This window comes from Chamaea fasciata, unplaced genomic scaffold, assembly GCF_029207755.1.
Source record: "Chamaea fasciata isolate MVZ Bird 193981 ecotype frontalis unplaced genomic scaffold, bChaFas1.0.hap1 SCAF_10, whole genome shotgun sequence".
In the NCBI taxonomy this organism is placed as follows: domain Eukaryota; kingdom Metazoa; phylum Chordata; class Aves; order Passeriformes; family Sylviidae; genus Chamaea; species Chamaea fasciata.
Genome location: NW_027094095.1, coordinates 25,059,346 through 25,069,741, shown reverse-complemented (window position 1 = coordinate 25,069,741; position 10,396 = coordinate 25,059,346). Strand labels below are relative to the sequence as shown.

Here is a 10,396-nt window from a genome sequence, read left to right as displayed (position 1 = left end):
ATTTTGACATCACTGTGTCCAAAGCAGCTGTTGGAAGGAAATGCAAGTAATACAAATAATCAGACTTTTCAAAGGGGTGTTGTTTTGGGGAGTTTTGCTGATTTTCTGGCCACAGATTATGCAGTCAGTATGGCAGGCATGTATTAAAGATGCAACAACTATTCCTGGTCATCTCTGCTGCTCATTCACAAGTTGAAAAGCCAATCTTCAGAGCACCTTTTAAAAGTCTCACAGAATGATTTCAGGTCCTGGCAGAAAATTGCTCAGAATTCATCCTACATAGCAACAAAAGGACAATGTCATGGTTTATCTCCACCAGAACACTGGACAGATGCTTCTCAATCCATGAGGTTTTGATGTATTTGTTTTTTGTGCTCGGTGGTGGTAGTAAATTTTGGACAAAGAATCTGGGATCCAATCTGTTCATAGCTGGACAGCCCAGCTGCAATGTCTCTCTCCAGTTTGTACCCAGAGGGGGCCATAAACACCCAGCTGAGCACTCCCATCTGAGTTTCTTACTTATGGGAGAAGAGCACGTCTCTCAGGGAAGACATCAGCTCTTCGTGTCACTGTCAGTGTGCGTGGGACAATAGTTTGAAGGATTAAGTGAGAGACGAAAAAACCCTTTGTGATCTGTGCTGGGGAAATCCCATAGGTACATCTCCTGAATAGCAGAGGTTTTCAAAGGCCGCCTAGGGTGGTCTAACTGCAGAGTCCTGACCCCAGGGAGAGCAAAGTTTAGCAAATATGTGGCAGAGGTTGGGGAAGATCCTTCCTTCACTGAGTGGTTCTGCTTTAAAAATGACCTCTTCATTCTCCAGAGACACAAGCCTTTTTTAGTGTGCTGAGGCTCAGCTGCTCCTCTGAGGGATAAAACCAGATTATTCAGGGTTTGCTCTAGAAAGACTGGAGCTGAGATCCAGCCTGATACCTCAAAGTTACCAGCTATGGCTCCAGTGTATCCTTGTTGCTTTCTGCCCTTTGTTGAAGTGCCCAAGTGAGGACACTCGTCACTCTACACTCCTGCTGTATTCTACAGCCCAGCCAGTACCTCCAGCAGTACTCTGTCAACCCTGCTGATCTTTTCCACTGACTGGAGAGGGAGCGTGATGCAGGTGTTTCAGTGAAACTTATACAATCCAGATGTAAATCCAGTGGCAAGTCCCTCAGGATTAGACATGTCTGGAAATGAGCATTATTGGGCTGATAAGATTTCTGAGCATTTTTTCCACAGGAAACCCACTGATTTTCATCTCCGGGTTTGGCATGCAAGCTCCCTAAGGCTCCTGGAGAGGCATACCTTGGATTGCCTGTGACAAGATATGAACAGGAGAGCTCCAGCTGACACGAAGGGCCAGGCTGGGATGGCAGTTAGGAAGGAAAAAACACTCTATTCTTTACTGTCAACTTTGAAAATGTGTTCAGGAAAGGATTACAATGTCAAGATTGTAATACTGGTTGCGTAAGAATTGCTGTTTGGAGGAGTCGTTTTTTGGAGAAAAAGCTGAGAGAAGAGACCATTCACTTCATTCCTGCAGATACACCAAATAAAAAGGGATCAGCTAAACCACAGACAAGCCCCTTTTTGCTTTTGCAACTGTTCATTTTTTCCATCAGAGCTCAGACCATGGAGCTTAAATCCAATAATGAAAACCTTCCTTGCAGCCCCATGGCTTTGCAGTGCCCTAGACCAGGCTGAGATTGAAGTCAAATGGAGTTGATCCCTAATTCTCCAAGCTGCAGCAGGGCAGACGATGGTCTGAGCTTCAATCTTCACACAGATGAAACTGCTGCGGTGGGACTGGTTTTCAGGCTGATGTTTTTCATCTCTCAGTTACTGAGAGCCTGAGAGGAAGCAGAGAAACGTTATCAATTCCCCCTGCTCCACACCATCCGTCTTTCTCTGCTGGCATACCTGACAGCTTGAAAATGATCAGGTAGCAGCTGCTTTTTGATTTCTTCTCTTATCTCTAATCCACTGTCTCATGAAATGGCACATTAATGCTTTAAGGACATTCTAGTCAGGGGGGTGTGCTTTCCCCTCTAGCCAGCAGGTAGAGCCAGCAAGCCTTGCATGGTGTCACAGGTTAATGGCAATTTCACAGAAACGTGGATAAACAGATCGCTTCCTCTCTCCCTTCCTCCCTCAGAGAAAGTCCTGACTCTAACAGTAATCCTAAAAACCTGTACAGGGAATGAAGCATCTCACAGCTGGAAAACACTTACACAGGTGACTTTCTGTAATGAAGATTTCCGCATTTGCTCAAGTGACTGCACAAGTTAGACCAAGAGATGGGAATTTCATTGGATGTAAATCAGCATACAAACTGAGCCAGCTCTGTGTTTGGGGTTTTTTTTGGTTGGTTTTTTTTTGTTTGTTTGTTTGGGTTTTTGTTGTTGTTGTTGTTGTTTTAAGTAGGAAAGCAGAAAAGAAAAAATAATACCTTGCTGTTTTCCACAGACATGTCCCTTACACTGCAAGGAGTAGAGGGCCCAGGAAAGACTGCTCTCAGCATGTTTGAAGCCATGATCCCCTTGTTTCTTCTTCTCCACTGCAATCATGACTTTGAGTCATTACCTTGTTTTGTAAGCTTTTAAAAGTGGTGTGTCCCAAAATATCTTTTGGCTCAGGAGCTTCATGGTGGCCACTACCTTTGTGCTTCAGTCCCCACCAGAATTCACCTCCCTGCCCATAGTCAGGGAAATGGCATTAAACCATGTGTTTTACAAAAACTACACTTCAGCTTGTATAAAACATAGTGTTATGTCTAAGACAAAACCTAAACAATCCTACAGAGAGTGGTTATATGTAAAAAATATATAAAGAATTTTTCATTACAGCATATGTACACAAACATCTTTGATCATATTTGTGAATCCTTAGACTGTTGCATTTCAGCCTGTGATTAGTTTGAATCATTTCCTTTTAATATCATTATTGACCATAGGCTTAATTTCTCATTTCAAAAACATTACTGATATTATCATCAACATTTCACTTTTCATACAAAACATGTAGTTACTCTTTTTTTCCCAGTGCTTTTAAAATCCTTTTGAAACTGCTCTCCAGTCCAATTTCTAAGCTTTCCCAGCACAGCCATTTACCTTTGATAGGCACAGTTTTTCAGAAAGAGGTCAAGGATGGTGAAAGTTGCTATCACATCACAGGAGTTGATAGTGCTACTTTCCCCTCAATGCTTTCTTTTGCTTGCCTTGCAAGGCCTCTTTCAGTTCCCTTGACCCCGCTGCCCTGCTCCTTTCTACTGATACAAGAGAATTAATAATAGAGCTCCGGTTTTCACCAGGGCTGCACAACCACTGGGATATGGCAGTAAAACACACAAGCAAATGCTCAAAACAGCAAAGCCCCCCCACCTCCTGAAATCCATTTTCCTTGACGCCTTTGATCTGGGGCAGGTGGGAAAGAAAGCAAAAGCCCTTTGGGAGAATTATGACTGTAGTGCCTTCCTAGGTGGCACGGCCGCTTCCTTGAGAGTCGCAGTGCCATTAATGGCTCCTTTGTGCCAGCGTGTATCAGACCACCAAGGCATTTACCCAAAGGCTAGAATATGTGTAGAATAAAAAGTAACATTTTGCTGCTTGTTTCTGAAGGTCAGATTCATTTCAGTCACACAGCAGTTCAAGCTCAGGCAGATGGGTAATGGGACAGCAGATTGGGGGAAGAAGTGGTTTTCTCATCTCTGTTCTGTGGGAACAGCCGTGACTTCTCACATAAATGTACTCTCCCTCCCCCACACCAGTTTCCTTAACCGACTGGACAAATCCCCTTTCGATCAACCTTCCAAAATCCACTAGCAAAGAGAAACAGCTCATCTCCTTCCACAATGTTATTGTGGCCTAAAAGGCCAGCAGTGAATAAAAAAACACCCAGCTCTGATGATGTAATTTGCTGCTGTTGCAGTTGCGTCTTGCTATGACTACCAAAGCTCTGGATAAGAATTCCCATAGTTTGCAGAGATTACATGCTGGACAGGTGACACAGGTGGTAACTCTCTGTCAGTTGTATACAGAAGAGGTCAAAGAACCATGGAAGTTCCCTCCCGGACTTGTGAAGATCCTTTAAAAGGCAGAAGTCTCTTAAAGTGGTGTTTTGCATCTAATAGGCTGAAGGGAGAAATGAGCAGGTTGTACAAACTCCTTATGAGTGCTATGTCCTTTCAGTAGTGCCAGGCATGAGGAAACTCTAATTGTAGCTGAGCAGGGGATAGCCAGATTCTTCTACAGAAATCTCTGTCCCCCTTGCCCTCTCATCCTGCTCCTGCCACCTTCTCTCTTCCCCTTGGGCCGGGTACTCATCCACAGACCACAGCCATGCAGCTTTGCCCATACTATGGAAGAGTGTGGAACCTCTTGTTGAGGAGGACATGTTCAGGAATGCTTTCAAACTGGGTGTCCCCAGGAAGAAAGGCTGCTGAGTTGCCTCAAGCAGTGCAAAAGCTGTCTTAAACCAAAGGCAGAAATGTGACTATCAGGTTAATCTGCCCTGTATCTAGCTGCCTTGCTTTGAAGAGAAACACAAGTGCATTATTTCCCCATTTTTCCTGAGTCTCCAGAAAACCCTTTACAGTGAAGGCTGAAGACACAAGCACTGATGTGCTGGGTGGCCAAGGCAGTGTTTGAGTGGAATTTCAATTTACAGACACAGTGGCTTTGGAAAAGTCATCGTACTTTTGAAACGAAAGAAAGAAACAGAAAAGAAAAATATCAAGGGGATGGTAATGTATCTTTATAAGATCTTTTGTGATAGATTCTCAGTAAAGGTCAGAGAAGCCTATTCAGGCTGAATAGAAAAAAATATGCTTGAACCCATGATCGTTAGGTTGGCTTGACTTCTCCAGTCTCCTGCATCTGTGAGTGAAGTATTGAAACCGGAAATTGAGAGCAATTCCTTTCCCCAACTACCATTTTCAGACAGCATTGCTCAGTCGTGTAACTCCCTGAAGACATTAAAATGTCTTTCCCTTCCTGTAAGAGAAGATTTTCTTTTCCTTTACTTAAGACATTAATTACAAGGTCACTGACTTTGGCAGGTTACTTGCCAAATTGAGTTGCATCCCGATATCCTATATTTTATTGGGATGACCACCCATCTTGACACCCAGCTTGGGCTTGACCTAAGATTATCCAACAATGAAATCATGACTCTTTAAATGGAGCGGATGAATGGCTGCTCTAAAGTGATTTAAGATCATTGAACTCAATGATCAGGAACTCACCTTTCTCCAGCTCCTGGCCATATGGACCAACTTCTCCTTTTGTCTCAATACTAACAATTGCAGAGTTGCATGGGGAGTTTAATCTGCTGGTGATCTGTCTAAAAAAAAAAAAATTAAAACATTGCAAATTTCTTCTTGTTAGAGTAGCTTTAAGCTGGATCAAAGAGGAGGACCGAATCTTCCATAATTGTGATTGTCACCACAAAAAGGTCACAGGACTAAATGCCTGCTCTGGCATCAGCAAGGTTCTGGTGAACTTTGGGAGAACTAGCATTTCCTCTTGGAAATGGAAATTCTCCCAGGACTGAACCACAGGAAAGCACAGGAGAGCTGTGAGCTCAAATCAGGTCGGTATCTACACTGTACAGGACTCTCAAAACAAGGAATGGCACTCATTACCTGACCCAGGTAGGGACTCAGAAGGAGCAGCAGAAGGAGCTCAGGTTTGTCTCCTCAGACCAGCAGTAGATTCATGTGGAAGAGGGCACACAAGCTGGTTCTTGGGTTCAAAAGTCTTTCTCATCCCTTCCTTTCACATCTTGGTCTCTGGTTTTATGTAACACAAATGCAAACCATTCACTTGATTGCCATAAACTCTAACTATTCCACTGCCCATTATCAAACTGAAACAAGCTCTCTGGCACTTTAAATTGAGAGATTTTTGTAAAAGAAACCCAAAATACAACTTTTCAGCTTGTGTTTTGAAGTTGATGATAGACAATTTCAAAATTTAGTAGCTATGACAACAATGTGATTTAATACAGAAATTCAGCCTTCCTGATGCTTGGTGGAAAAAGAAGTGACAGAGATTTTTATTGGCCCACCTGCAGGGAGGAGCTGGAACCCCAGGGCTGGTGGAGGCAACCCCTGGCTGCAGTCTGGGATCAGCACAGTGTCCTTGCAGAGTCGTGGGTCTGGCTGGGGCATTCCTTCATCAATAGACACCATTTATCACCAAGATGCGGCTGGGTTCCAACAGCGACAGAAGGAAAACACTGGCAATGTTTTCATTAAAAGGTACAAAAGATTTGCAGTGTAGCTGACAGAGGCCATATGTGACCTGCTCAGTGTTCAGCAGGGCTGATAAAGAGCAAAAGGAGTGTCCTGTGAAGGTAAAGCTATACCTCACCTTAATGAACAGCCACTCAGGGGTAGGAGGTGGGAGAGGATGATCAGATTTCCTCTGACCTGGAGTTCAACTTCTTTGGATGCAACCAAGAGTGGCTGAGATAGCAAGGTAGCTCAGAATAAAGAGAGTGAGAAATGAGAGAGACGCTTTTTTCTTCCTTAATGGAAAAGCTTGGCCTGGAGCTGTTCACAAGCAGCCAGCAGCAGCAATCTGCAGGCAGATCACTGTGTTCTGCATGCCACAGCAAAACCTTACCAGGAAAAGAACCAGGATGAGTGCAAAAATGTCTCCTGTTTTTACAGGTGGAAGCAATTTAGAGGTGTGGAGGAGCAAGAGCCACCCATTTCCCCTCTGGGAACTTTGCATGTTGATTTTACTCACCTGTGATCAGCCATGGCAGTGGCCATGAGCAGCATCACCAAAGCCTTGCCCGACAAATGAAGTGCCCCATCCCCTTGGGCTCTGTCAAGAGTTCAGAGAGCTGCATTTCTTCTTCTCATCTTATATCAAGGACAAACAGAAGTGCTATGGGGCTGTAGGCAGCAATTAAGACAGTTTCTTACAACAGAGAGCCTGCTCTTTTCTAACCTCGGTCAACACAAGATGCCCATCGGTCCTGTTCACCTTCCTGCTACTCTTCCCATCTGCCTGACCTGCTGCATTTTGCCTGATGTTCCTTGGTTACATGTTTACAGAATGTCTCATATTTGATACATTTTATTTCATTCTAGTGTTTTCAGATGCTACTGTTAAATCAATTTTTAAAAAAATATTACTAGTGCAGCACAGGAGAGATGGTCTGTACAATCAACCAGACGTAAGAGAAGAAGGAAACAAATCTCGACCTTATTTCATGCTGTTGAAAAACACTTGAATAAATCCAAACATTTCCTCAAAGTTAAACCGGAGGTCAGGGACAGAGGAAGAGACTTGAAGTTGCTTCATTCCCTGTAGGCTTGAGATCAGAGTAAACTACAGCTTGCTTGTAACACCAGGCACTGACATGGAGCCAGCTCTGGGGTAGCACTAGGCAACGTTCAATCCAGCCAGACCAGAGGCTGCAATTCCTCTGGCTGAAGGCATTTGAGTGCTAAATCACCTGCCAGTGGCTGTGGCCCTGGTTACAGCAGTGTTGCACAAAAAACACTGCAAATGTTTTATCAATCAGGCATGTGAACCACAGAGAGCTGAATGTCTGCACAGCTAAAATGTTAATACAAATAACTATATTTAAGAGCATTATTTATTGTTTCTTCAAGCCGCAGGCCTTTACAGCCCCATGACTCTGTGGCTGGAATATGGTTTCCCAGAATTTACATCGGCACTTGTTGAGGTGTGTGGGGGTGAGGTCTGTGTTCCAGCATCCTGACACCCTCTGCTTGTGTATCACTTGTTACTCACCTCTCTCCTGCCCTCTGCTCGCCTCCTTCACTGCCCCAGCTGTGCAAAGGAGGCTTTGTAGAGCTGGCAGGGTCAGTGATTAATTACACAAAGACAAACAGAGTTAATATTCTTCCTGGATAGAACTAATTACTCAAGTGTTTGCTTTTATAAACCTCAGACTGATTGTTTCAGAGACAAATCAGTCTAATTGAAAAGACCGTTTGTTTCCAAGAGAGGAAAAATAACATGTTTGTGCATCATGGACTGGGGAGGCTTTTTTTCCTCTCCTTTTCAAAAGGGAGGCAGTGAAAGGGTTGGTGCATATTGTTGCACCCTCACTGGACATCAGAGCGGCTGTGCCTCAGCCATTCCCAGACCATTTCCCCTTTCACACAAGCTGTTATTTCTCTCACCAGCACTTTGTGGAGGATCATGGGGTGTGAGGTGGAGGGTATGCACATATTGAAAAGCAGTCTCAGCCCAACATGCTCAGGATTTAGTTGAACAAAGGCAGGAAGAGAGAAGGGGCACAAGATACACTCGTCTTTTTCTTGTATATTCTCTGAATCAATTCATGAAACCTCTCCCATCTGGGGAACTGAAAACAACTGGCATATCATTTCTGCTCCAGTGCACTCAAAACACTTTATTGCCTTTCTGCTGCCTTAGTCTGGTGTGTCACCTCCTACTCTCTCCTCTCCTTGGCACCTCACCATCTCAGAGCACTTTGAACTCCTTTGTCTTTCCTCCCAGCCCACCCTCTCTGATGTCTTCTTTCACTGATGTCTCCTCTGACCTTTTCCGTTCGTATTTGTTCCTTTCCAGCAGATTGAAGCAGACGGGATTGGATTCATGGAGCAGCCATGGGACAAGAAAGCTGCCTGGGTGCCATAAGAGAAAGCACTGACACATGAGACAAGGTGCAACAGAGAGCTGGCATGAAATGCATGCCTGGGCCCTTCACCCCTGAGAAACCTGGTCCAGTGGACTGAAGCAGGGAACTGGAAAAGGGGTTGCATCTCAGGAGGAGCCTTGAGTATTACTATTCCAAGATGTCCAGGAATGTAGACTGAGGCTGGGCATCCATCTCCAGCTCCTGATCCCACTTCCAGTACCGACCTGCTCAGCTTATGTCTACATCACTGTCCACATGGCCTCTTGGGAGTGAAGGGAAGAAGTTCTTGCTGTGGAATTGGGCTTGTGAGTGAGCAGGATACTTGCAGGCCATTCAGTTCAGGTTACTCTTAGCTAGGGAATCACACTGGTCCTGATAATGCAGGAGGCAGATGAAATTCTGTGCCCTTTGTCACGTGGACCAGCAGACCACTTCCCATTTTCAGCTCCAAAAATCTCTCAACAGACATGCACCCCATCAGTTTTCTTCCTGCTGTCTGTCACCTGAGTGAGGCTGCAGGACATGAAGCCCACCTTCCATTCTGGCTAGAAGTAATCAATTTTAGATTATCTGTGCTAAGTGATGACTGAGACAAGAGAAAACCACCTCCAAACAAGTCAACTGAACAAGAGGCTGGGGCACCAAGGGACTGATCTGAGAGTGAAGTGGCAAAGCAGCCCCAGGAGCTCTCAGAGGAGGCATGAGAGAAGCACCAGAGACCAGGCAAGAGTTAGTGGCATCATCCTGGGGAAGAAAACATGGATGCTTTGCAGGCAGAAGGAGAACCATGTGCAAATAAACCACCTCCCACTGCTAGTTTTCAGCTGCTTGTTTTCAGCTGTGCTTGGGAAAACACAGCAATAGGGTCATTCTTCATAAATAAACACTCATAGCATCCGCTGCTTCACCAGGGAAAATAACACTGCAGGCATTTGCTAACTATCCACGTCTGAGAGAAACAGAAACCTCATCACTGGATTAAGCTGAGAAAAAAGTGGAGGGAAACCCCAATAAAACAAGTCTGGCCCAGTTGCTGTTCCACTTTTTTTTTTTTCTAAAATAAAGAAGATTTAATGCAAATTTCTCCGTTCTCCACCACCACCAAAATCAGGTGAGCATTTTGCATATTGAAAGAATACAAACCATAAAGCAGACAAACACCTTTTCAGGAATGCTCTCATGAGGCAATTGGCCAGCCCTCTTCTTAGGCCATGACAACAATTATGGCATAGTGCTGCCTCCTGCACTATGACTTAGGATGAGAAAGCCCAGCAGTGCCCTGTAAATCCCAACACTGCTGACAGCCAAAATCAGGAGCAGCTCATTCCCCTGGGAAAAAGGTTTTTGAGAAAGGTGCTGAGTATTCCTTACCCATATGCTTTCTGTTCTCACTACATCTATGCCTTCACCTGCTTTTTGTTTATCTCTGTCACAAAACGCATGTGTGAGAGCCTAGAACTGAGAAGGATTTTCCTTTTCCTTTCCACACTTCCCCCCCTCAAGAGAAGACACTTTTAAGTATTTGAGCATTTTCTTATAAAGGGCTTTTCTCCAGCTCCTGGCCTTCCCTTGCTGTCCCTACCTTTTGTTCTGGATGAATTATATGGTGTCAAGTGTTCACAGCAGCCATCCCAGCTCTAGTCCAGCACTGCAACGTGCAGGAGATGCATGGTGGAGAGGGAAGAGTGCAGAGAGAAAGGGAACTACCGGATATTAAAAATTGCTGACCCTTTACAATCATTAATGCTGAGA

The 10,396-nt window shown here is 44.5% G+C and overlaps 1 long non-coding RNA gene across 1 annotated transcript; it reads right to left on the bottom strand.

Annotated features, from left to right (window-relative positions):
• Positions 1–542: 542 nt before the first annotated feature.
• LOC136294963 (uncharacterized) lies at positions 543–6,194 on the bottom strand. The gene is made up of 5 exons (XR_010722552.1): positions 6,062–6,194; positions 5,637–5,783; positions 5,238–5,335; positions 2,445–2,552; positions 543–1,845 (listed from the first exon to the last, which is right to left on the bottom strand). It is a non-coding gene; the product is annotated as an uncharacterized lncRNA (long non-coding RNA).
• Between the last annotated feature and the right edge of the window lie 4,202 nt (positions 6,195–10,396).